Source organism: Oryx dammah, unplaced genomic scaffold (genome assembly GCF_014754425.2).
Source record: "Oryx dammah isolate SB20612 unplaced genomic scaffold, SCBI_Odam_1.1 HiC_scaffold_23, whole genome shotgun sequence".
NCBI classification, from domain to species: Eukaryota; Metazoa; Chordata; class Mammalia; order Artiodactyla; family Bovidae; genus Oryx; species Oryx dammah.
In genome coordinates this window covers 84,547,177-84,575,166 of record NW_024070207.1, presented here as the reverse complement: position 1 = coordinate 84,575,166, position 27,990 = coordinate 84,547,177, and the positions used below count along the sequence as shown (strand labels likewise).

General features: G+C 37.3%; 1 protein-coding gene and 1 pseudogene across 2 annotated transcripts in view; both read left to right on the top strand.

Annotated features, from left to right (window-relative positions):
- NBDY (negative regulator of P-body association) overlaps positions 1 to 27,990 on the top strand; it is a 65,867-nt gene that overhangs the window by 2,249 nt on the left and 35,628 nt on the right. For both annotated transcript variants that reach the window (XM_040266078.1, XM_040266079.1), the window contains exon 2: positions 64 to 200. The gene's annotated coding sequence lies outside the window, so the exon portion shown is untranslated. The remainder of the gene's footprint in view (positions 1 to 63; positions 201 to 27,990) is intronic.
- On the top strand, positions 127 to 27,724 carry LOC120882192 (annotated as a pseudogene).

Below are 27,990 nucleotides of genomic sequence, written 5' to 3'. Positions count from 1 at the left end.
GCCATGGAAAAGAGAGGAACAGTAAAAGAAGAAATGATTTAACGTTATTTTATTATTTTTCAGTCTATGAGGGATTGCAGTATGACTCCATTTCCTTGGTGTATTCATAAAATAGTTCACTCAGTGAAGACAGTGAAGATTATTGACATTGCCACCCTGGTTTTTCTGATGTTCTGCACCAGGAAGTTGTAATTTTTAAGGTAATCTCTTCACTAAAAACTTATTGAAGAAGGAGGAGGAATACCAGTTGATTATAACACATTAAAATAAAGCTAGCACCAGTGATAAATTGAAACCATTTTCTACATTATATGAAACCATATATACCATATAATAATAATGCTATTTATAAGCTGTTTTGTTATATTCACTCCTAATTACCTTATAGTTTTTGGTATCACAGTGAAATGTATCTTTTAAACCACATTTTCAGATTATTGCTGGTAAATGAGAATGTGATATTGTAACATACTGATTTTATATGCTGTGAACTTTCTGATTTATATTTGTTCTAATATTTGTAGATTCTTTGTATTGTCTGTTAATTAAGTATATTGTAAATAATGGAAATTTCTTCCTTTCCAATATTTATTTTTAATTAGTCTTAGTGTGTTAGCTAGGATCTTTGGTATAACAAACTATAGTAGCAGTGATAGAGGATTGTTTTGCTCCTGAATTTACAAGGGAATTTTTATATATGTTTCACCATTTTTAGTATTTTCTTTGTCAGGTTATGTAAGTTCTTTTATATTCTTCGTTTGCTAAGAGCTTTTATTATGGATGAGTATGGAGCTTCTCCAAATACTGATCACATGGAGTTTTTTTCTTCATTAACATGACACTGAGACGATGTGATAAATTACAGTATTCAGTTTTCTAATATATTTCTTGCTTCTGGTTTCATCAGGTCTTACCATTGAATATTCTGTCTCTTATTTTAATAATTTTTCCTTTTATTTTCTTTTTGTTTGCTCTTTTTCTAATTTATTTGGACCATTAGCTCAGTAATTTTAAATTATCTTTCCTAAAATAATTTATAACCATAAGTTTTCTACTATGTACTACTTTAGAAGAATTTCATAGGTTTTTATATGGAGTATTTTTATTATTATTCAATTATTATTTTATAATTGCTCTTAAGATTTATTTTTGACTCATGAGTTATTTGGGTTTTTTAAATTTACAAACATGTATCTGTTTTTTAGAAATCATACTGTGAAATCATTAATCCAATTACAGTTAAATGTTTTATTTTCTATTTTAAAATATTTAATGTTTTTTATTCTTGTAGCAAAAAGCAAAATTATACACTGGCTCCTCATCTCAATAGATTTCAGCCATATAAAACTTTTTCTTTCATTAAATACATAGGAAAACTGTGATTGATTATGCTGTTCAATGATGGAGTTATTGCTGATATTTATACTTGTGGTTTTCTCTTTTTTTAATATAAATTTATTTATTTATTTATTAATATAAATTTATTTATTTTAATTGGAGGTTAATTATTTTACAATATTGTATTGGTTTTGCCATACATCAACATGAATCCACCACAGGTATACACGTGTTCCCCATCCTGAACCCCCCTCCCTCCTCCCTCCCTGTACCATCCCTCTGGCTCCTCTCAGTGCAGCAGCCCCAAGCATCCAGTATCATGCATTGAACCTGGACTGGCGATTCATTTCATATATGATATTATACATGTTTCAATGCCATTCTCCCACATCATCCCACCCTTTCCCTCTCCCTCTCCTACAGAGTCCAAAAGACTTCTATACATCTGTGTCTCTTTTGCTTTCTTGCATACAGGGTTATCGTTCCCATCTTTCTAAACTTCATATATATGCGTTAGAATACTGTATTGGTTTCTTTCTGGCTTACTTCACTCTGTATAATAGGCTCCAGTTTCATCCACCTCATTAGAACTGATTCAAATGTATTCTATTTAATGGCTGAGTAATACTCCATTGTGTATATGTAACACAGCTTTCTTATCCATTCATCTGCTGATGGACATCTAGGTTGCTTCCATGTCCTGGCTATTATAAACAGCACTGCGATGAACATTGGGGTACACGTGTCTCTTTCACTTCTGGTTTCCTCTGTGTGTATGCCCAGCAGTGGGATTGCTGGGTCATATGGCAGTTCTATTTCCAGTTTTTTAAGGAATCTCCACACTGTTCTCCATAGTGGTTGTACTAGTTTGCATTCCCACCAACAGTGTAAGAGGATTCCCTTTTCTCCACACTCTCTCCAGCATTTATTGCTTGTTGACTTTTGGATTGCAGCCATTCTGACTGGCGTGAAATGGTACCTCATTGTGGTTTTGATTTGCATTTCTCTGATAATGAATGATGTTGAGCATCTTTTCATGTGTTTGTTAGCCACCTGTATGTCTTCTTTGGAGAAATGTCTATTTAGTTCTTTGGCCTATTTTTTGATGGGGTCGTTTATTTTTCCAGAATTGAGCTGCAGGAGTTGCTTGTATATTTTTGAGATTAGTTGTTTGTCAGTTGCTTCATTTGCTATTATTTTCTCCCATTCAGAAGGCTGTCTTTTCACCTTGCTTATAGTTTCCTCTGTTGTGCAGAAGCTTTTAATTTTAATTAGGTCCCATTTGTTTATTTTTGCTTTTATTTCCAATATTCTGGGAGGTGGGTCATAGAGGATCCTGCTGTGATGTATATCAGAGAGTGTTTTGCCTATGTTCTCCTCTAGGAGTTTTATAGATTCTGGTCTTACATTTAGATCTTTAATTCATTTTGAGTTTATTTCTGTGTATGGTGTTAGAAAGTGTTCTAGTTTCATTCTTTTACAAGTGGTTGACCAGTTTTACCCGCATCACTTGTTAAAGAGATTTTCTTTTCTCCATTGTATATTCTTGCCTCCTTTGTCAAAGATAAGGTGTCCATACTTGTGGTTTTAAATCTTTTATTTTTATCTAATTCTACACCTAAAGAAAAATTGTGAGAATATTACAAAGAACTCCCATACACTTTTTATCCAGGTTCACCAATTACCATTTTTCCATGTTTGCTTTATAATTCTTTATTTCTGTTTCTCCCTCTCATTCCCCTTTTCTCTTTCCCTTTACTGTTGTCTACCTCCCCCACCCCTTGGTCTGTTTTCTACCTCCTCCTCTTTCTGTCTCCTTCTCTCTCTGTGAGCTGTTTAAGAGTAACTTGGAGACTCCAAGCGCTTTTACTTGTAAATAGTTCTGTGTATATTTTCTCAGAATAATACCTTTTTCTTACATAACCTCAGTTGCTGCTGCTGCTAAGTCACTTCAGTCATGTCCAACTGTGTGCGACCCCATAGACGGCAGCCCACCAGGCTCCCCTGTCCCTGGGATTGTCCAGGCAAGAACACTGGAGTGGGTTGCCATTTCCTCCTTCAATGCATGAAAGTGAAAAGAGAAAGTGAAGTCACTCAGTTCTGTATGACTTGTAGCGACCCCACAGACTGCAGCCTACCAGGCTCTTCTGTCCATGGGATTTTCCAGGCAAGAGTACTGGAGTGGGGTGCCATTGCCTTCTCCCACATAACCTCAGTACCTATACCAAAAGAGAATTTGGACCTCGTTCCAATTTTTGTTTCATAAACCTTTATTGTCAAGATTATACACTCATATTTATTGAAAAAGGGATGACTTTGGGAGAACATATATTTCAAGTGGACAATGTAAGCTCTATTATAGTTCTTTTTCTCCTAGCTTTATTGAAATATATTTGACATATAACAGTGTAAGTTTAAAGTGTACAGTACAGTGTGATGATTTGCTAAATGTGTATATTACAAAATGATTACCCACAATGAGATTAGGTAAGACATCAGTCATTTAATATAATTAATCTTTGTTTGTGGGATGGGAACTTGTAAGATTTAGTGTCCTAGCAACTTTTAAGTATACAATACAGAATTGTTAACTATACTCACTATACTACAGTATTAATTATACTATAACAGTAGTTATGTAACTATATATTGATACTATAACTATAGTGTTATAGTATAATGTACATCATGCTGTAGATTAGTGCCTCCAAATTTATTCCTGTAACTGAAAGTTTATATCCTTTGACCACCTTTATACATTTTTCCTACCTTCCCATCCCTGGAAACCACCAATTTACTTTCTGTTTCTATGAGTTCAGTTTTTTTTTTTTTAATAAGATTCCATGTATAAGTAAGAGCATTCAGTATTTATCTTTTTCTGTGTGATTTAACCTCACTTAGCCTGATACCCTCAAGGCTTATCACTGTGTCATAAGTCCCTTCTTTTTATAGCTGAATAATGTTCCAGTGTAGTGTGTGTGTGTATGTGTATCACGTTTTCTTTGTCCATTAATCTGTCAGTGACACTTAGATTGTTTCCACATCTTGCTTATTGTAAAGAAAGATGCAGTAAAATTGGGATTGCAAGTATCTCGTGATCGTGATTTCATTTCCTCAGAAGTGGAATTGCTGGATCATAATATGGTAGTTCTATTTTTAATTCTTTGAGGAACCTCCATACTGCTCTCCATAGTAGATATTTCACTTCACATTCCCATCAAAGAATATGCAAGGGTTCACTTCTCTCTATATCATCACAGGCATTTTTTATCTCCTGCCTTTGTTAATAGCCATTCTAAAAAGTGTGAGATATCTCATTGTGGCCTTGATTTCCTTTTCCTTGATGATTAATGATGTTTAGTACCTTTTCATATACCTGTTGGCGATCTGTATGTCTTTGGGAAAATGTCTGTTTAGGTCTTTTGCACCTTTTTGAATTAGATTATTTGTTTTACTGATATTGAGTTGTATGAGTCCCTTATATATTTTGGATATTAATTTCTTATCAGATATGTGTTTTAAAATGTTTTTTCCCCATCCATAGATTCCTGTTCATATTGATCTTTTTTTTTTTTTTTTTTTTTTGCTGTGCAGAAGCTTTTTTGTTTGATGTAGTCCCATTTGTTTATTTTTTGCCTTTGTTGCTTATGTTTTGGGTCATATCCATAAAATCATCGCAAAGACAAATGTCAACAAGCTTTTTCCTTGTTTGCTTCTAGGAATTTCAAGTCTTTAATCTATTTTGAATTAATCTTTGCCAGTGGTGTAAGACTGGGCTCCAGTTTTATTCTTTTTCATGTGAATATTCAGTTTTCTCAGCCTTGTTTATGAAATAGACTATCTTTTCTCCATTAAATACTCTTGAATCCCTTGTCAAACATTAGTTGACTGTATATGCAAGGTTTTATTCTGGGCTTTCAATTCTGTTCCAAGGTCTATGTGCCTGTTTTTATGTCAGCACACTCTTTTGATTACTATAGCTTTGTAGTATATCATAAATTAGTATTCCAATGTTATTATCTAGACCATATTGCACTTTGACCAGTTTGTTCCAATAATGTGTTTTATAGCTGTTTTATTTTCTTGATCAAAGTTTCAATTGAGGATGATGTGCTGCATTTAGTTCCCATGTTTCTTCAGTTTTCTTTAACCTGGCACAGTTCAACCTTTGTTTGTCTCTGATGACAATGACAGTTTAAAGATTTCTGGACAATTGTAGACAATTGTTTTATAGGTTGTTCCTAAACTTAAATCTGTGTGCCCATTCCTCATTATTATATTTAGATTATGGAATTTGGCAGGAATGTCAGAGAAGTAATGTATTGTTCTCAGGGCAGCATATCAGTGGCACATAATGCTGATTTGACCCCTTAGAAGAAATGTTAACTTTGATTACTTGGTTAAGATGATGTTTACTAGATTAATCCACTCTAAGTTTCCATTTTCTGCTTTATAGTTAATAAATTTGCTTGGGGTACTTTGAAACTGTGTAGGTATCCTATTCCTCCTCAAACTAAAATCTGCTGGCTTTAATATCCATTGATAATTCTTGACTGAATCAATTATTACCATGTTGCTGCTGCTGCTGCTGCTAAGTCGCTTTAGTCATGTCTGACTCTGTGTGACCCCATAGATGGCAGCCCACCAGGCTCTTCTGTCCCTGGGATTCTCCAGGCAAGAATACTGGAGGGGGTTGCCATTTCCTTCTCCAGTGCATGCAAGTGAAAAGTGAAAGTGAAGTCGCTCAGTCGTGTCCGACTCTTCGCAACCCAATGGACTGCAGCCTACCAGGCTCCTCTGCCCATGGGATTTTCCAGGCAAGAGTATTGGAGTGGGTTGCCATTGCCTTCTCCGAGTTATTACCCCTAATGGCTGCAAAATGGTCATTTTCTTTCTTTCTGGCTGCACTGGGTCTTTGTTGCTTTTGTGTGAGCTTTCTCTAGTTGCAATGAGCGGGGGCTACTCTTCATTGCAGCGCCTGGGCTTCTCACTGCCATGGCTTCTCCTGTTGCAGAGCACAGGCTCTAGGCTCACGAGCTTTGATGGTTGTGGCACACAGGCTCAGTAGTTGTACTCTTGGGCCCTAGAGCTCATGGGCTTCAGTAGTTGCAGCACACGGTCTCGGTAATTGAAGCTTGTGGGCTTTAGAGCGTGGCTCAGTGGTTGTGGTGCACGGGCTTAGTTGCTTTGCAACATGTGGAATCTTCCTGGGCTAGGGATCTAACCTGTGTCCCCTGCATTGGCAGGTGGATTCTTACCCACTGTGCCACTGGGGTGATCCTAAAATGATCATTTTCAAATGTTATCTTTTCACTACATTTATTACTTTGTATTCTGATTCAAGGAAGAGGTTTTTTTCTCCTCCATTTATTTATTTGTTTATATTGGTTTGGACACATAGATTTTTATTTTATTTCATGAGTATGCTATTGCTATCATTATTTATTTTAATGCTCAAATTATCCCAGTGGCAACCTATTCAAGCTGGATTCTCTGTCCATTTGACATAGTCCCGTGATTTTTTAATACATACTTTACTTCAGCCATTTCCTTACTTTTTAACTTTTATGCTTGTTTTGTATTCCCTGCTTCATTGCCAATTTCTCTATGGATCTCTGGTACCTTTTTGTGGGAGATGGTATTTGGAAACCAAGATGTGGGTACATGGATATATTTTGAAAAAAACTTTAAACATTTTAAAGATTACTTTCCAGTTACAGTTATTACAAAATATTGGCTATATTTGCCATGTTGTATGATACATCCTTGAGCCAATCTTATACCCAATAATTTGTACCTCCCCCTTCTCCTTACTGGTAACCACTAGTTTGTTCTCTATATTTGTGAGTCTCTTCTTTTTTTGTTATGTGTGTGTGCTAAGTCACTCAGTTGTGTCCAGCTCTTTGCAAACCTATGAACTGTAGCCCACCAGGTTCCATTGTCCATGGGATTTTCCAGGCAAGAATACTGGAGTGGGTTGCCATGCCCTCCTTGAGAGGATCTTCCTGACCTAGGGATTGAACCTGCTTCTCCTGCATTGGCAGGTGGATTCTTTGCCACTAGTGCCACTTGAGAAGCCCCTTTTTTGTTATATTCACTAGTTTTTTTTTTTGATTTTTTTTATTCTACATATAAGCGATACCATACAGTATTTGTTTTCTCTGTCTGACTTATTTCACTTAGCATAATACCCTCCATGTCCATCCGTGTTGCAGTAGATGGCACAATTTCATTTTTTTTTTTTTTTATGGCCGAGGAGTAGTCCATTGTGGGCTTCCCTGGTGGCTGAGTAAAGAATCTGACTGCCAGTGCAGGAGATATTGGTTTCATCCCTGGCTTGTGAAGATCCCCTGAAGAAGGAAATGGCAACCCACTCCAGTATTCTTGCCTGGGAAATCTGGACAGAGAAGCCTGGTGGGCTACAGTCCATGGAGTTGCAAAAGAGTAGAACAGGACTTAGAGTCTAAACAACAACAACAATGGTAGTTCTATTTTTAGTTTTTTGAGAAACTTTCAGACTGTTTTCCACAGTGTCTGTGCCAATTTCTGTGCCCACCAACAGTGTACAAGGGTCCCTTTTCTTCACATATTCTCTGACATTTTTTATTTGTGTTTCTTTTTGATGATGGCCCTTCTGGCAGGTATGAGGGGATATCTTATTGTGGTTTTGATTTCCATTTCCCTGATGGTTAGCAATGCTGAACATGTTTTCCTGTGCTTGTTGGCCATCTGTACTTCCTCTTTGGAAAAATGTCTATCTTATTCTTCCCATTTTTTAGTTGGACTGTGTTTATGATGTTGAATTGTATAAGCTATTTATATATGTTGGATATTAATCCCTTGTTGGTCATATCATTTGCAAATATTTTCTCCTATTCAGTAGCTTGTCTTTTCATTTTATTGATAGTATCCTTGGCTGTGCAAAAACTTAAATTTGATTAGGTCCTATTTGTTCATTTTTGCTTTTGTTTCCTTTAAGAGACAGATAAAAAAAGTTACACAATTTATGTCAGAGTGTTTTGCCTGAGTCTTTCTCTAGGAGTTTTATAGTATCCAGTCTTACATTTAGGTCTTTAATCCATTTTGAGTTTATTTTTGTATATGGTATTAGAGGATGTTGTGATTTGATTCTTTTACATGTAGTTGTCCAGATTTCCCAGCACTGTTTATTGAAGAGACTATCTTTTCTCCACTGTGTATTCTTGCCTCCTTTGTCATTGATTAATGACTGTGACTGTGTGGGTTTGTTTTGGGGTTTTCTGTCTTGTTCCATTGATCTACACATCTGTTTTTGATTACTGTAGCTTTGTAATATAGTCTGAAGTCAGGGAGCATGTTCTTCTCTGTTCTTTCTCAAGATCATTTTGACTATTTGGGACCTTTTGTGTTTCCATACAAATTTTAAAATTTTTTTGTTCTAGTTTTGTGGAAAATGCCATTGATATATTGATAAGGAAATGCATTGAATCTGTAGACTGCCTTGGGTAATATAATCATTGTAATAATACTTATTTTTTCAATCCAGGAACATAGTATATCTTTCCATCTATTTGTCTTCAGTTTAATCAGTGTCATAGTTTTCAGAGTACAGGTCTTTCACCTCCATAGGTGGGTTTATTCTAGGTATTTTATTATTTTTGATGCAATAGTGAATGGGATTGTTTCCTTAATTTCTGATAGTTCATTATTAGTGTATAGAAATGCAACAGATTTCTATATATTTATATTGTATCCTGCAAATTTACTGACAATTGGTGAGCTCTAGTAGTTTACTGGTGACATCTTCAGGATTTTCTACATGTAGTATCATGTTATCTGCAAACAGGGATAGCTTTATTTCTTCCTTTAGAGCACATGGTTATTTTTTAGCTTAGCATTTTGTTACTCTTTTCCATTTAATTGCACTTAATACAGACAACATGGTTTACATGATACTGATTATTTAGTATATGTTGAGATATGCTTCATGTTTTAAAGAACATGATCAATTTGTGTTTCATGTGTGCTTGAAAATATTTTATATATTCTAATTGTTTCATGTAGTATTCTGTAAATGTCTGTTAAACTTATTGATTGTATTGGGTGTCTTCTATATCACTATTAATTCTGTTTACTACATCTATCAATTATTGAAACCAATTTAAAATCTTCCACCGTAGTTGTATAAATTCTTGTACTTTATATATATTCAAGAGTTTATTATTATGTGCATACAAGTCTAAAATAGATGTACCTTTTTATCATTTTTAGTGACTCACTTGAATTTAAAATCTATTTTGTCTGATAGACTTCTTTTTGGGTGATATTTCTTTTTTCCATTCTTTTACTTAATTCTTTTTTTTCCCTTTCTTTTATTTTTTGGAAAATTCTATGCCAAAAATTGAATACACTGGCTTATTTCTGAATTTACCATCAGGATTTATGATTAGAATTAAGGATAAGCTTTATAGCTTCAAACATTATTTTCTTCACAATTTTTTAAAAATTTTATAAAACTCCAACTTTTCAGGAATGTCAAAAGACATCATTCATGTAGATACATCATTTGTTTTTCTACATATGTTTTTCTTTCTCTTTGTGTGTATATATATGTATGTGTGTATATATATATACACATACATACACACACACACACACACTAACCATTTGTAAGTAACTTGCAGATATCATGACACTTAAGCCTTAAACACATCAAAGAGTATCTCTTAAGAACAAGGACATAATATTCAGAAAAATTCAACTTTGATACAATTATCTAATATACCATTGATGTCAAAGTTCTCCAATTGTCCTAACAATGTCCTTTATATCTTTTTATTTGTTTTGATCCAGGATCCAGTCAAGAATCATGCACTGTATTTAGCTGTCATGCCCCTTTAGTCTTTTAAAATCTAGAATAGTGCCTTCTCATTCTTTTCTTTTGGGAGAAGGAAATGGCAACCCACTCCAGTATTCTTGCCTGGACAACCCCATGGACAGAGGAGCTTGGCAGGCTATAGTCCATGGGGTTTCAAAGAGTCAGACACAACTGAACGACTAAGACAGACAATTTTTTTCTTTATATTTTTCATAACATTGGCAGTTTTGACAAGTTCAGGCAGTTGTCCTGCATTCATCCCACAATCTGAACATGTCTGCTTTACCAAGATTAATTTGAACATTTTTAGTAAGAAGACTATATAGGTGATGCTGTGTCCTTGCTATTGCATCACATCAGGAGACACAAAATGCCATTTGGTCCCATTCATTATTGATGATGCTAAGTTAGTTGATTTTGTTCAAACCACACACCCTACTTTCCTTAAGCAACCATAAACTATCTTGTACACCAGTATTCTGTAGATTAGTAAACATAAATACCAGTGATTTCTAAAAGCATGTGCTTTCTCAAAGAGAATATCTCAGGGTGGCATCAAACTCTGTTTAGTAATTGATACCTCAGTATCTTATTTTGTTTGGGCATGACCTAGCTATTCAATAAACTTCCGTCGCTTAATTTAGAATAACTCTAAATATCAAATAAATTTTAAATACCTAGAGATTATATTTCAAAAAATTTTTATTGGAGTATAGTTGATTTAAAATGTTGTGTTAGTTATTGGAGTTGGTGATGGACAGGGAAGCCTGGCGTGCTGCAATTCATAGGGTCGCAAAAAGTCGGACATGACTGAGCGACTGAACTGAACTGATTAGTTTATGTATACCAAGGTGAATGAGTTACACATACACATATATCCTCTTTATAGATTTTTTCCATCTAGAGCATTACAGAGTATTGAGTAGAGTACCCTGTGCTATACAGTACATGTTTGCTGGTTATTTGTTTTACATATAGTAGTGTGTATGCATTGATCCCAATCTCCCAATTTAACCCTCCCCCCATAGACCTTGGTAACCATAAGTTTGTTTTCGACACATGAAACTCTATTTCTGTTTTGTAAATATGTACATTTGTGACATTTTCATCGATTACACAAATAAGCAATATCCTATGATATCTTTCTTTCTATGTCTGACTTACTTCAGTCAGTAGGACAATCTCTAGGTTCATCCATGTTGCTACAGATGACATTAATTCTTGTTTATGAGTATTATTCCGTTGTACATATGTACCACATCTTCTTTATCCATTCCACTGTTGATGGACATTTAGGTTGCTTCCACATCCTGGCTATTGTAAATAGTGCTGCAGTGAACACTGGATAGCATGTATCATTTTGAATTATGGCTTTCTCTAGATATATGCCTAGAAGTAGGATTACTGGATCATATGATAGTTCTCTTTTTAGTTTTGTAAGGAAATTTTTTATTGATATCCATACTGACAGTACCTATTTATATTCCCACCAACAGTGTAGGAGAGTTCCCTTTTTTCCACACCCTTGAAACCGTGCACCACAGACTGGGACTTGAACCCATGTGCTGGGACTTGAACCTGTCCAAAACCCTGATTGAGACTTGACCTCATGGTGTTTTAATTAGAATCACTCACCTGGTGTCTGGATGAACTGAGCGTCAGGTTCTTTGTTTCTCAGTGCAGAACAAATTCAGCAAGAGGCAAAGTGATAGGCATGAAGTAGGTTTATTAATATAGAAGGTTTGGGAGAGATACAAGCTGACAGGCGAGCATGCTCTGTCCTGAGGATTGTGTGGGCTGCAATTTTATAATCAAAGGAAAATGGGGAAGAGAAAGACTGCCTTTGAGTAGACCTGAGAATAATAATATCACTAGCTTCTCTGTTTTAACAGGCAGAAGAGTGTCTGACCCTGTGAGATCAAACAGTTCACTCACTCAGTCATGTCTGAGTCTGCAACTGTATGGACTGCAGCATGCCAGTCTTCCTTGTCCATCACCAGATCTTGGAGCTTGCTCAAACTCATGTCCATCAAGTCAATGATGCCATCCAACCATCTCATCCTCTGTCATCCCCTTCTGCATTCAGTCTTTCACAACAGCAGGGTCTTTCCTAATGAGTTACTTCTTCATATCAGGTGGCCAAAGTATTGGAGGTTCAGCTTTAGCATCAGTCTTTCCAATGAATATTCAGGAATGATTTCCTTTAGGACTGACTGGTTGGATCTCCTTGCAGTCGAAAGAACTCCCAAGACTCTTCTCCAAAACCAAAGCATCAACTCTTCAGTGCTTAGCTTTCTTTATGGTCCAAATCTCACATCCATACATGACTACTGGAAGAATCATAGCTTTGACTATACAGACCTTTGTTGGTAAAGTAATGTATCTGCTTTTTAATATGCTGCCTAGGTTTGTCATAGCTTTTCAACCAGGGAGCAAGCGTCTTTTAATTTCATGGATGCAGTCACCATCTGCAGTGATTTTGGAGCACAAAAAAATAAATTTTGTCACTGTTTTCATTGTTTACCTATCTATTTCCCATGAAGTAATGGCACTGGATGGCATTATCTTAGTTTTTTGAATGTTGAGTTTTATGCCAGATTTTTTTTTTATTTTCTATAAGTTTAAATATTTTATTTTATTATTTTTTTAGTTTTTATTTTTACTTTATTTTGCTTTACAATACTGTATTGGTTTTGCCATACATTGACATGAATCAGCCACGGTTGTACATGAGTTCCCAATCCTGAACCCTCCTCCCACCCCATATCATCTCTCTGGATCATCCCCGTGTACCAGCCCCAAGCATCCTGTATCCTGTATCGAACATATATGCCAGCTTTTGCACTCCCCTCTTTCACCTTCATCAAGAGGCTGTTAAGTTCCTCTTCACTTTGTGCCATAAGGGTAGTGTCATCTGCATATCTGAGGTAATTGTTATTTCTCCTGGTAGTCTTGATTCAAGCTTGTGCTTCATCCAGTCTAGCATTTCTTATGATGAACTCTGCATATAAATTAAATCAGCAAGGTGACAATAATTAATAGCCTTGACATACTCCTTTCCCAATTTGGAACCAGTCTGTTGTTCCATATCCAGTTCTATCTGTTGCTTCTTGACCCATATACAGGTTTCTCAAGAGGCAAGTAAGGTGGTCTGGTATTCCCATCTCTTGAAGAATTTTCCACAGTTTGTTGTGATCCACATAGTCAAAGGCTTTAGCATAGTCAATAAAGAAGTAGATGTTTTTCAGGAACTCTGCTGTTTTTTCGATGATCCAGTGGGTGTTGGCAATTTGATCTCTGGTTTCTCTGCCTTTTCCAAATCCAGCTTGAACATCTGGAAGTTCTCAGTTCACATACTGTTAAAGGCTAGCTTGGGGAATTTTGAGCACTACTTTACTAACATGCATGGTGAGTGCAATTGTGCAGTAGTTTGAACATTCTTTGGCATTGCCTTTCTTTGGGATTTGAATAAAAGCTGACCTTTTCCACTCCTGTGGCCACTGCTGAGCTTTTAAAATTCCCTGGCATGTTGAGTGCAGCACTTGAACAGCATCATCTTTTAGGATTTGAAATAGCTTAGCTGAAATTCCATCACATCCACTAGCTTTGTTCATAGTGATGCTTCCTGAGGCCCACTTGACTTCACACTCCAGGATGTCTGGCTCTAGATGAGTGATCATGCCATCATGGTTATCTGGGTCATGATGATCTATTTTGTATACTTCTGTGTACTCTTGCCACCTCTTCTTAATATCTTTTGCTTCTGTTAGGTCCATATCATTTCTGTCCTTTACTGTGCCCATCTTTGCATGAAATGTTCCCTTGGTATCTCTAATTTTCCTGAAGAGAACTCTAGTCTTTCCCATTCTATTGTTTTCCTCTATTTCTTTGCATTGATAACTTAGGAAGACTTTCTTATCTCTTCTTGCTCTTCTTTGTAACTCTGCATTCAGATGGGTGTATCAAACTAGGATTATATTAATGCAGATTGAAGTCAGTAGAAAGGGGTCGACATTTTTCTGTCACCTAATGGACTGGGGCATAGCTCATAATTTTATTTATGGTTTTGTAATCAAACTAGGATTATGTTAATGCAGATTCCAGTCAGTAGAAGGGGGTCGACATTTTTCTGTCACCTAATGGACTGGGGCATACCTCATAATTTTATTTATGGTTTTATAGATAACAAAGCCTGCTTCATTCCATGACATTCCAGTGGCTTCCCTGATCCATCATTAATTTACAGTGGTCTTCCAAAGTTTCCTAGGTTTCCCTCTCTATCTATAATCCCCTACTGGGACCTGTATAACTAGCTGGTTCTTGTAACTGAGTCCACACTCATTGTGCTCACTGCACAACAGGCCAGTGAATCCGAGAGATGAGATGTTGAGGCAAGGATTATAACTTTATCTGGAAAGTCAGCTGACCAAGAAGATGGCAGACTAATGTCTCAAATTAAGCATCTTTTCAAGGTCTGGATGCCAGGTTCATTTATAGAATCAGAAAGAGAAAGAGAGAGAAAAGCAATGAGGAACTAAAGTCAAAAGGCAGAATAGAGAAGGAGAGACAGTGAGAAGTAAAATAAAAAGGGTCTTCAGTCTTACAAAACATCTCCAAGACTCAGCCTCTGGAAAGAATGTGTTCAGTTCAGTTCACTTGCTCAGTTGTGTCCCACTCTTTGTGAACACATGGACTGCAGCATGCCAGGTTTTCCTGTCCATCACCAATTCCCAGAGCTTGCTCAGACTCCTGTCCATCGAATCGGTGATGCCATCCAACCATCTCATCCTCTGTTATCCCCTTCTCCTGCCTTCAATCTTTCCCAGCATGAGGGTCTTTGTCAATGAGTCAGTTCTTTGTATCAGGTGGCCAAAGTATTGGAGTTCCAGCTTCAGTATCAGGATGTGTTAACAGGTTGGCAGGGCCTGATTATCCTCTATGAGCTGGACAAAGGCACATTAGTTTACATTCAGGCAGTGGTACACTCAATATGCTAGCAAATTTTCAAAATTCACCATTAGCCACAGGACTTGAAAAGGTCAGTTTTAATTCCAATCCTAAAGAAGACAATGTGAAAGAATGTTCAAACTACCATACAATTGCACTCATTTCATATGGTAGCAAGATGATGCTCAAAATCCTTCAAGCTAAGCTTTGATAGTATGTGAACCAAGAAATTCCAGATGTACCAGCTGAATTTAGAAAGAGCAGAGAAAGTAGAGATCAAATTGCCAGCATCCACTGGATTATAGAAAAAGCAAGGGAATTCCAGAAAAGCATCTACTTCTACTTTATTGACTATGCTAAAGCCTTTGACTGTGTGGATCACAACAAACTGTGGAAAGTTCTTAAAGAGATGGAAATACCAGACCACCTTACCTGTCCCTTGAGAAACGTGTATGTGGATCCAGAAGCAACAGTTAGAACAAGGCATGGAACAGTGGACTGCTTCAAAATTGAGAAAGAAATACATTGAGGCTATATATCATTACCCTGTTCATTTAACTTATATGCAGATTTTGTCATGTGAAATGCTGGACTGGATGAATCACAAGCTGGAATCAAGTTTGCTGGGAGAAATATCAACAACATCAGATATGGAGATGATACCACTCTAATGGCAGAAAGTGAAGAGAAACTAAAGAGCCTCTTGAAGGTGAATGAGGAGAGTAAAAATGCTGACTTGAAACTCAACATTCAAAAAAACAAAACTCATGGCATCTGGTCCCATGACTTCATGGCAAATAGATGGGGGAAAAGTGCAAACAGTGAGATTTTATTTTCTTGGGTTCTGAAACCATTGTGGACAGGAACTGCAGCCACAAAATTAAAAGACACTTCTTGGAAGAAAATCTGTGACAAACCTAGACAGCATATTAAAAAGCAGAGACATTACTGTGCCATCAAAGGTCCTTATAGTCGTAGCTATGCTTTTTCCAGTAATCATGTATGGATGTGAGAGTTGGACCATAAAGAAGGCTGTGTGCTGAAGAATTGCTGTGTTCTAATTGTGGTTCTAAAGGAGACTCTTGAGAGTCCCTTGGACTGCAAGGAGATCAAACCAGTCAATCCTAAAGGAAATCAATCCTGAATATTCATTGGAAAGACTGATGCTGAAGAAGTTCCAATACTTTGGCCATCTGATGGGAAGAGCCAACTCATTGGAAAAGACCCTGATGCTGGGAAAGATCAAGCACACAAGGAGAAAGGGGCCACAGAGAATGAGATGGTTGGATGGCATCACCCACTTAGTGGACCTGAGTTTGAGCAAACTCTGGGAGATAGTGAAGGACAGGGAAGCCTGCCGTCCTGCAGTCCGTGGGGTCACAAAGAGTCAAACACGAGTTAGCGACTGAACCACATTTATGTATGATCATAATAACAAAAGCAAGTCAAAGAAATATTTCCATTATGGAATCAGAATTGGATTCTTTGCAACAATTCTGCACTGTTAAAGCCCACTCCACAATCTTGTGGGAAAAGGGGGTGATGACCATTTTGCTTCATCAGATGAATCTTTCTGGGAGTGTCTGCCATTAGTGCCAATGTTTCACATGTTAAGATTTGTCTTCCTTTTGTTCCTCTTTGGAAAGTGTCTACTTTACACTTGTAGACTTTAGAAATACTGATCTTCAAATCTAGGAGGCAGCATTTCAAATTAAAGGAATATAGTACTTTTCTAAATATAGGAAGATGCAAGAGTCAGGGCTCATTAAAATTATTTCCTTTATATGTACCTCAGCTATCTGGGGGCTTCCTTGGTGGCTCAACCTGTAAGGAATCTGCCTGCAATGCAAGAGACCTGGGTTCTATCCCTGGGTTGGGAAGATCCCCTGGAGAAGGGAACAGATACCCACTCTAGTATTCTTGCCTGGAGAATTGCACAGACAGGAGCCTAGCAGGCTGCAGTTCATGGGGTCACAAAGAGTTGGACAAGACTGAATGACTAAGGACAGCACAGCACAACTGCCTAGGGGTCTGTAATCCTGTATTCTCAGAGTTTCCTCAGGGTTCACCATAGGAAGTGGCAGCAGTGTGATGACTGCTAGATGGCAGGTGTTCTCCTTCCTCGGGTTTCACTGGCTCATGTTGAAGGGCTGCAATTGCCTATTCAGTTCCTCAGGTCTTCCCTTCTTGGTCATGAATTTGACCAATGTTTGGAAGACATTTCATGATCAACTTTTGTCCCACAGCATATGCCCCTCCAGGCCCCATCAATAACTAAAAATTGTCTGGATTCTGTCTAGCTATAATCCAGGAGACATTTTCCCTTGTTGCTTCTTTCCATACCTAGAATCACACTATTACAGTCATTTTATGTTATATATGTGATTTTCTCAAAATATTTAGCCATACAAATATTTTTGGAGGTCTGATTACACATTGGTTACTGCAAGAGACAACAGTCTTATAAATTAGAGAGGACATAAGTAATGCAGGTAGTAACATTGACAATGACATAGTGCAGCAGGGAGACACAAAGCACTATTTGAAAACAAAAAATTTAAACAATGATTTGTATAACTAATTGTAATCCAGTTGTAGTAATTGAGTGACCAAAGGAGCTATAACTGATTTAATGACCTATTTGCAGTTCCATTGTACTGGTCATGCACATTTATGCTTGGCTTAATTGTTTGAAACAAGCATATGTTACTGGCAGAATCAACCAGGTAGAGAGAAAAAGATAAATGTTCCATTCTGCTCACAAAAGGCATAATCTACCAAATTACTACAAGTCATAATTAAATGAAGAAGAAAGTTTTTCTTACACCTAGAAAACACAAACCGGTAGTCCTTTTAGATAGAAACCATAAAAATTACAACCATATTTACCCATTTACTCATTCCTGTGTAACTAATCTTTTTTGTTACGGGCTTTATGAAGTCATCAGGTGTTCTAGTAGAATTCTTCAATTTCCAGTTCAGCATTGTGTTTGGAAAGTTAGGAAGTTGTATTTCTCCAAAAGTCCTTTTTAATAAATTTTTAAGAGGAGGCATTTTTGCAATGGCATTAGAGTGAAACCATAACTGTCTTCAAAAAGACTTAAGAAAGCACATTTAAATCTAATTACAGTGCAATTGATAAAGCAACCCAGTTGCTGCTGTGACATGACACTTTCAGAAAATAACTAGAATTATGACTTATAATATTCTACCTGGACAGACTCTTAGGAACTCTATATAATCTCTAGAATATCTGTACCATTTACCATATAATGCAACTTAAAATTTATTACTCACTTGGCAATACCTCTCTATTAACATATCAAGTGGACCCAGTTAGTTTAATGTCTCCCTTTGGGGTGACTCAGGGGCTCTTGGAAGCACCCCAAAGTTAGCTAGAGGTCAAAGGAACTTTATTATATAATTTAATTTGTGAAGCCCTATCAAAGGAACACCAAATTTTTTTTTAAATACAACAGGACTATAGGTCACTGTGAAACTTAGCCAAAGTGACTATACAAAATTTCAAAGGCAAATACATTCTTTAAAAGGTAAACTTAAATATCAAATGCAGTTTAGCATGTTAAGAAAACTTGTCTGTTTTAACAGAGAAAAAAGCCAAATTTACATTTTGCACCTGATTACTTTAAAGTTTCATTTACTCAGTTAAACTTGTTTGAAACTTTGTCAGTCCTGACTGATCATGTACATAACCCTTTTTGGGGTCCATTTTCGATAAACCTCTCATTACTTTATTTGTTTTAACAAATTTTTTTCCTTTTAAGTTGTAGAATATCTGGAGAGATCCTAAAACATGTATTTCTAAAAGTTCACTTAAAGCTCATATCTCATTTGTATTTTCTTAAAATTTATCTAAAAAGCTGTTGTTTCATTTACACTTCTTTATCTAAATGTTTCTTTACATTAAATTGGGTCACCACCCAGTTGTGGGTGCCTCACTTAGCTTCCTGATGTGTTACAAAGAGCATGTACTGTGGCCCAAGGTCTAGTGGAAACGGACTAGTCTACCGTGTTGGACCTGTTTGCTTATAATCAGCCTTGTAATGTCCTAGGGTTATGTCACTCTTTCAAAGGTTGTTCCCTGCCCTCTTCCCTCCTGTTTCATTTGCCCTCTCAGAGATTTTACTCCCATATTCTTATGGGAAGCAGGGGAGGATGGTCTTATCTTCTGTAACTGCTTCAAGTCTGAGTAGTGGCATGGACTCTGTTGGTCAGGGAATAAAAGTCTTTGGATACCTGATATAGGGGCCCCAGGGGCAGGACAGCTCCTTGTTTTAATCCATATGGGTTGGAATTCTTGAATAGCCATCATTTTGATGTGGAACTATTTTAAGTGCTTCCATAGCCTTCCTGTGAATCTCCTTGATAATAAAGCCCATTTTGTAACAGCATCAGAATACAGATGTATCTATAAATGACAAAAGACTTAAAAGTCACAGTTAAACATCTGGTTAATTGATAAAGTAAGTTGAATAACCCTTATTCCTTAAGCAAAGTAACCAGAGATCTCAAAGGCAAATACAAAGCACTTAAAGGCAAAGAAACTCATATAATGTGTTATCAAAAATGACATTCCAAGAATGCTTTTTTCTCTGAACAGAAAGAAAAAGCCAAATCCAAGTCTTAGCTTACTCCCAACATGATTCATTTACTCAACTAAATTCAATCTAGTCTTAGGAAATCCTGATCATGCATAGCTCTTTTCAGTAGTTTTTTTTAAAAAATTCCTCACATCTTCTACTGAAAACATGTATTTTGATATCCCTGCAGTTCCCCCCCCCCCACCCCACACACACACATTGAGGTACTTTTCTTGCTGACAAATTTTTGACAGATATAATACCTTATTTAGCTTATGTTAAGCCTAGGCAAAATGAAAGTCTTATGCTTAATATTATAGTTAATTTGATGATGACTCAGGACATGTCTATATCATTAAAATTAGATCAACAAACTTAAACATTATACCAGCTACCAATTTAATATTAAATATTTCCCAGTTCATGTGAGCCTGAAAGTCATTTTTAAATTTCTCTTTTATATGAGATGATTGGTTTGTCAGTATTTGTTACTTTTATTTAAGGCAATTAAATAGAGCTCTTTTTACAAATCAACTGCAGCAATGTTATCCAAAAACAAAGATATATGTAAATGCACATTGAGGCCTCAGTTCTTCAAGGTTTCTGTCCCGAATCAGGCACAGCAATAATGTAAAACCCAGTTTACAGAAGAGGTTGGATTAAAATTGGGTTTCTCACAGGTGGAACAAATGAAGCACACTTGGCTAGATGGCTAAATATTAATATTTGCATAAAAAGCAATTTCTAATTACCTTGGATGAGACAACTTCTGAATTACTTTACCCTCTCTAAAGAAAGGCATTGCAAGAGAATGTTCAAATTACCATACAATTGCACTTATTTCATGTGCTAGCAAGATTATGCTCAAAGTCCTTCAAGCTTGGCTTTAGCAGTACATGAACTGCCAGTTCTCAAACTGCCAGATGTACAAGCTGGATTTAGAAAAGTCAGAGGAACCAGAGATCAAATTGCCAGCATTAACTGGATCATAGCAAAAAGCAAGGGAATTCCAAAAAAGTATCTACTTCTGCTTCATTGACTATGCTAAAACCTTTGTGTGGATCACAACAAATAGTGCAGTATTCTTAAAGAGATGGAAATACCTGACCACCTTTCCTGCATCCTGAGAAACCTGTATGTAGGACAAGAAGCAACAGTTGGAACTCAACATGGAACAATGGACTGGTTCCAAATTGGGAAAGGAGTACATCAAGGCTATACGTTGTCACCATGTTTGTTTAACTTATATGCAGAGCACATCATACGAAATGCTGTGCTGGATGACTCACAAGCTAGAATCAAGATTGCCAGGAGAACTATCAACAGCCACAGATATGCAGATGATACCACTTTATTGACAAACAGTGAAGAGGAACTAAAGAGCCTCTTGATGAAGGTGAAAGAGGAGAGTGAAAAAGCTGGCTTAAAATTAAACATTCAAAAAAAGAAGATCATATCATCTGGTCCCATCACTTCACGGCAAATAAATGGGGAATAAGTGTCAGATTTCATTTTCTTGGGCTCCCAAATCACTGTAGATGGTGACTGCAGCCACGAAATTAAAAGACTCTTGCTCCTTGGAAAAAAAGCTATGACAAACCTGAATGGTGTATTAGAAAGAAGAGACATCAATTTGCCAGCAAAGGTCTGTATAGTTGAAGCTATCATTTTTCCAGTCATGTATGGATATGAGAGTTGGACCTTAAAGAAGGCTGAGTGCTGAAGAAGACTCTTGAGAGTCTCTTGGACAGTAAGGAGATCAAACCAGCCAATCCTAAAGGAAGTCAACCCTGAATATTCATTGGAAAGACTGATACTAAAGCTGAAGCTCCAGTACTTTGGCCACCTGCTGGGAAGAGCCAACTCATTGGAAAAGACTGATGCTGGGAAACATTGAAGGCAGGAGGAGAAGAGTGCCATAGAGGACAAGATATTTGAATGGCATCACTGAAGTTTGCTCAGTGACGCAAGTTTGAAAGTTTGCAAGTTTGAGAAAACTCAGGGAGATAGTGAAGGACAGGGGAGCCTGGCATGCTGCAGTTCATAGGCTTGCAGAATCAGACAGGACTTAGGGACTGAACAACAATAACTCTAAAATTTACATTAAAAAAAAGCAGAGATAATGGTTTTTGAGAAGACCAGAGAAGACATTTGCTTCTCAGTGATACAGGCAATTTTTTCCTAGGATGACTTTGTTTCCCCCCTTTAAAAATATTTACATGACTCTTAAGATGAACAGGCAAGATTTTGGAAGTGGTAAAAGGACTTTTTGAAGCCTCCCCTCTGGTGCTATAAAAACTACATTGTAAAACAAATTTTGTTTTTTCCTTTTTATTTTTTATTTTTGAAAGAATTGAGTGGCTACCTTAGGAAAGTTTCACCCCTCCTTCTCTCTCGTAGGGGAGAAGGCCTCCTGGGATGGCTGAGTGACAACACTCAAGCTTCTGCAAAATTAATCTGGACTGAGGGGGAAAGAGGTGAAGGCAACAGGGAAGACAGGCTGAGGAATCTGCCTTGTAGTCCTACTGGGAACTTGTCCGTCAGGGGAGTGGGCTCGGTGTTTTGCTTGAACCAATATGTATCTGAGTTTCATAGAAGTTGTCTTGTTGGGGACAGATACTCTAATACTGTAGTCCATTCCATGATTCCTTTATCCTGTCACTGGAGTCTGCAAATGGCAGGCACTCTAATGGCTTTTCTATGCCTGACTTGTGCCCACATGATATTAATTGGTCTGGTCTTCAGCTTAAGGGAGGGAAAAGAAAGGAGAGCCCTCATCTGCTTAGGTGGCAGCTACTGGGGCACCGTGACCTGTGGGCCTTCAGAACACACCAGAGAAGAACCCTGGCCAGAGTTCCTTAATTGCTTCCATAGCCACTCACCTGTTTGCAGAGGGTTTGAGCAGAAAGAAGCAAGAAGATGTAGAGGAAGCCTTAGAGGAAACAGTACCAGATATCTATGCATTACCAAAGTACCAGAATATACCAAAACCTAGCCAACCTAGTCACATTAATGTGACTTTCTAGTCCCATTAGACCTGTGACCTTTGTCCAAATGGTCTGAGTTTTCCCTCACAGGGGGAGCTCCCTAAACTGGAGCCGATGCTCCCCACTGTCACAGCTACCTGGGGCTCCTGTAGGGGAACTAGAATCAGATGCCTCAAGTCCAAGGGAGCCCTAGGGCCTCTTCATTTTCAGGGTGTTTCTTTACTTTGTGCTTCTATCTGAGAGACTGTATAATTGTGAGCCATTCTGGGGCCATTGCTCTTCTGATCTTAGTATATCTAATATATGCCCTAAAGAGCTATCCTTAGGGATAGATTAAATATTTCCCATTTTTATAAGTTTGATAACACCAAAACACAGAAGACGTGCAAGTTCCAAGAAAGATGGCACAAACAAATTCCAGCATTGATGCACAGATGAACCGGTTCCAAAATCAGGTAGATAAATTTACCCTATGAAACAAATGAACTAATTCTAATGAGGGTAGGCTTGTCTTACAAGAAGTAATTCCCCAATGAACTGGTTCAATGTAGAGTCCAACAACACTTCCCCTTTCCAACAGGGTACCCCAACCAAATTGGCTTTTCTCATAAAGGAAAAGCCCAAATTGAAGGGGAGAATATGTTCCTGATGTGTATAGCAGAGCAACTTCACCTCCAAAATTGAGCCCACTGACTAGTAACACAAAACGGCAGATAAACAAGCAAACTGGCTGAACTGGCTATCAAATTGGGTAGATTTACCCTTGAACAAAATCAAGTCTGTTGACTTTTAGAAGTTTGTTGGTTCCTTGTCTCAACTCCCAAGTGCTGGGGCAGCTGGTGCCACTTCAGGGAATCTTGAAGAAAAGATCCTCAGGACAAATGGTCCCAGAAGCTGCTTAGGGCCTTGTCTCAGTATTCCCTGATCGGGGCCAGCTAGCCATGAGCAGTAAGGCTCCTGTGCTGGCTCACCAAATTTGTTTCCATGTCCAAGCTTACTGTACTTGCTGCATAACAGGGCAATGAATCCAAGAGAGATGTTAAAGCAAGGAATACAGCTTTATTTGGAAAGCTAGCTGACCAAAAAGATGGCAGACTAATGTCTCAAAGTAACCATTTTGTTGGCATCTGGGTGCCAGGTTCTTTTATAGAGCCAGAGAGAAACAATGAGAAACTAAAGTTAAAAGGCAGAATAGAGAGGGAGGGGCAGTGAGGAAGTAAAGTAAAAAGGGTCTTCAGTCTTATAACATCTGAAGGGTCAGCCTTTGGAAGGGATGTGTTAATCTCTTCTATTCACAAGTGGGCAGGGTCTGATTGTCTTTCTATAAGCTGAACAAAGGCACATTAGTTTATAGTCAGGCAGAGGAACAGGGTCCTTTGAATCAGGCCATTAAGTATGGTTGTAATAACAAAAGCAAGTCAAAGAAACAGTTCCAGCATGGAGTCAGTATTGGCTTCTTTGCAACATTCTATCCCTATCACCCAGGAGAGGTTATGTTTAAGTAGATATTCCTAAAACATAATTACTTCTAAAAAGTTCACCTAAAAGCTCTTACTTCAATTGCATTTAATTCACTTATAAAAATTTCATCATACCAAGTTATTTTTCTTGCTGTCAGATTTGTAACAGATATAGAAAAGTCTCATTTGAGCTCTAGTAAACCTAGGTACAACATTTTATTTTTTAATTAGAGGAAAATTGATTTTACAATGTTGTGTTGATTTCTGCCATGCAACAACAAAAATCAGCCATAATTACACATATATCTCCTCCCTCTTGAGCCCCACTTCCCTTGCTCATCCCACCCCTCTAGGTCATCACAGAGTGCCAGGCTGAGCTATCTGTTACATAGCAACTTCTCACCATCTATTTTACATGCAATAGTATATAAAGACATTTATATTATTCAAACTAAAAATTTCATATTAGATATTAATATAATACTGAATATTTTTTTTAGATCACATGAACATGAAATTTACTCTCAGTAGTTTCCTTCATATTTATGAGTATTTATATACAAATCAAGGTCACCTATCTAGGTTAAATCTTTTTTTTTACTGGCATTTATGAAGAATACACTGAAGACATTTATTTATCCTCAACAAGTTCCAAATTACCTACCCTTTTTCAAAATTTGTATTGTAAAAAGATGGCAGAGATAAGGGTTCCTCTAGAAAAACAGGTAGAATATTTTCATTTCAAAATCATGAGAGGAGAAAAGCAAGTTCTTCCTTGATGATTTTGTTCCTCTTTTGTTCAGTACTTACAAGCTTCTGAAGACAAATAAGGAAGGTTTTGGGAATGATAAAAGAATTGATGGGCTTTGGATTATTTTGGGAGCCACCCATTTGGTCTTTTCCATTCTCAGATCTCCGTTTCCATACCCTGGTTTGGACCATTACCATTTTTCTCCTAAATGACAATAATAGTTTTTTAACTGACCTCTAGTATGTTCCACTACTGCCTGTTGACCCATGGCACAGCCTCTAGAATAAATACTTAACCATATTTTTCCCTATTCAAAATCCTTTAGTGACTTCCTTTATTATATTTTATACAATAAAATATTAGCATGATCTAAGATTCTCTGATAAGCCTCTTACTCTAGCCTTGCTTGTTGCTTTTAATTCCTACACTCCATCCCAGACTTCTCCAACCCTCTTCTTGTATATTATATTCCACTAGGCTTTCCTTGAACATATTTTGTTATTTCATTCCAATCTTTTGTACATTTGGCTCTCTCCAATACCTTTAGACCCGTGTCTACCTCATGGACTTTGTTCTCCAAGCTCTGCTCAGTTGTGCTAGTCTCAGGGAAATATTTCCTCATTTCCTGTCCTCTGCATCTAGAGGTGACTAATTCCTCTTTGGTACTTCTCTGCCTGGTATACATATCATATATACACTTGATAGGTGCACATTGATTTCATTCGAATTCCCAGTGTAGTATCTTGTCATCTGGTTGATTAGGAATGTAAAAGAAAAATAAAGTACACAACAGGAATCCATAGGTTCATTGTATTTGTTTTACTTATTAATTGAGAAATAACTTATAGTAAAGTAATATATCTTAAGTATGCAGTTCAATGAATTTGTGTATATATGTGTATATATATATATATACACACTTGTAGAAATATCACCACTTAAAATATAGAACATTTCCAATAACTCTAAAGGCCCATTTCTGCCTGTTCCAAGTCAATACCCTTGAGAAGTAACCATTATTGTGACTTCTATCACCATTGGTTAGTTTTGCCTCTTCTTAAAATTTGCATTAATGGAATCACAGAATATGTGCTCTTTTGTCTGACAGGTTTTTATGTGAAGCCTTATAAAAACCATAATGGTGCCTATGAGGGCACAATATACTGAAACAGCCCATGAGGGTAATGCTCAAAGAGGGAAACAAAGACTTTAACAACTCTTAAATCAGTAGAATCAAAAAGTCTAAGAACATTTGGATGGGTATCCTCACACTGAAATAAAGTGATCTGGCGCATGGCTTCCCAGGTGGCGCTAGCAGTGAAGAACCCACCTGCCAATGCAGGAAACATAAAAGAGATGCAGGTTTTATCCCTGGGTCGGGAAGATCCCCTGGAGGAGGGCATGGCAACCCACTCTAGTATTCTTGCCTGGAGAATCCTATAGACAGAGAAGGCTGGTGGGCCATAGTCCATAGGGTTGCAAAGAACCAGACATGACTGAAGTGACTTATCACAGCATGGCACATATATTATTTATGATAATGCAAAATTAAATATAAAAAATTTTGAAGAAACTGTAGAAGAGATCTTCACATTTTTCTGGGGTGGAGAAGATATTAATTTTAAGCTAATTCAGTTCTATTTTTTTATTTCTATTTTTCTTTTACACAAATGTAAAAAGCTGATAAATTTAAAGATTATAAAATTGGTTTATTGTAAAAGCAATTCAAGAATACCCAGTTAAAATCTTATTCCAATGCCACCCAATACAACCAAGAAGCAGTTGAACACTTTTACATTAGGAACAAGGACAAAAAACAAGAAAGACCACATCAAAGCTGTAATTCAAACTCAGAAAGAGAAAGGCTTAGGTTTTCTTCAAGTCAACACAACAGGTACGATTAGGTCAAAGCATCATTTTCTTTAGACACCATGGTGCTGCTACAACACTGAGGTATAACTGATTCTATTTAATCAATACTTACTGAGAACTTACTGTGTGTTGGGCACACAGCTCACTAAACCATGCATCTGCCTTGAAGATCCTACAGTCCAGTGCTGGAGAAAAAATCATCTTGTAAGGGAGAAGATAAAGATAGGAAGCACAAAGCAGGGATTATAAACTCTATGAGAAGGGTTCTTGGAAGAGATAATGTTTGAATTAAAGTTACTTTATAATTGGGGGACACCCAGGTGAAGGATGGGACACCCTCGGCAGGAAGGAGACTCCGCAACTTCCAGACCTTCCCTGTTTCTCCGATCCTGGCTGTGTGGGGTTGCTGGGGATTTAGAGTGTCTGCTGGTGATGGCTGCGACTGTCACTATGAAAACAGATGATGCTGGAAATCGACTGCGGTTCCAGTTGGAGTTGGAATTTGTACAGTGTTTAGCCAACCCAAATTACCTTAACTGTACCCTCAGTGTTTACACATGTTAGAACTGCTCCAGTATGAACACTTCTGCAAGGAGCTGGTGAAAGCTCAGTGTGTGAAATTTATTGATGAGCAGCAAATTCTGCACTGGCAGCACTATTCCTGGAAGCAGATGCACCTTCAGCAAGCCCTGGTGGAGCAGCAACAGCAGAATAACACATCAGGAAAATAAAAAGCTGGATCCTGACCAGGCTCCTAAGACATGTATATATTGCTTTTGTACAGTGAAGACAAAAAAATTGTTCCTATGTACCTTTATTATGGTAGCAGCCAGAACCATTAGTGTGCTTATTTAATTGAACTTTTATTGTTACTAGATTATTTCTGTTAAACCAAAATTGTTTTACTTTGATTTCCCTGTGGATTTGTAAGCTTTTATTAGTATTTAACACAGAAATGTCTGAAGAACAGAAATGTTAGGTGCTGCAGACCCATTAAAGGCAGTGGGGCATGAGGTAAGGGGAGGGCCACCAAGCCAAACCCTGCTCCTCATGTACAGTGGGGCCTGGGACAGGTCTTGGAGAAGGCAATGGCACACCATTCCAGTACTCTTGCCTGGAAAATCCCATGGATGGAGGAGTCCATGGGGTCACTAAGAGTCAGACTCAAGTGAGCGAC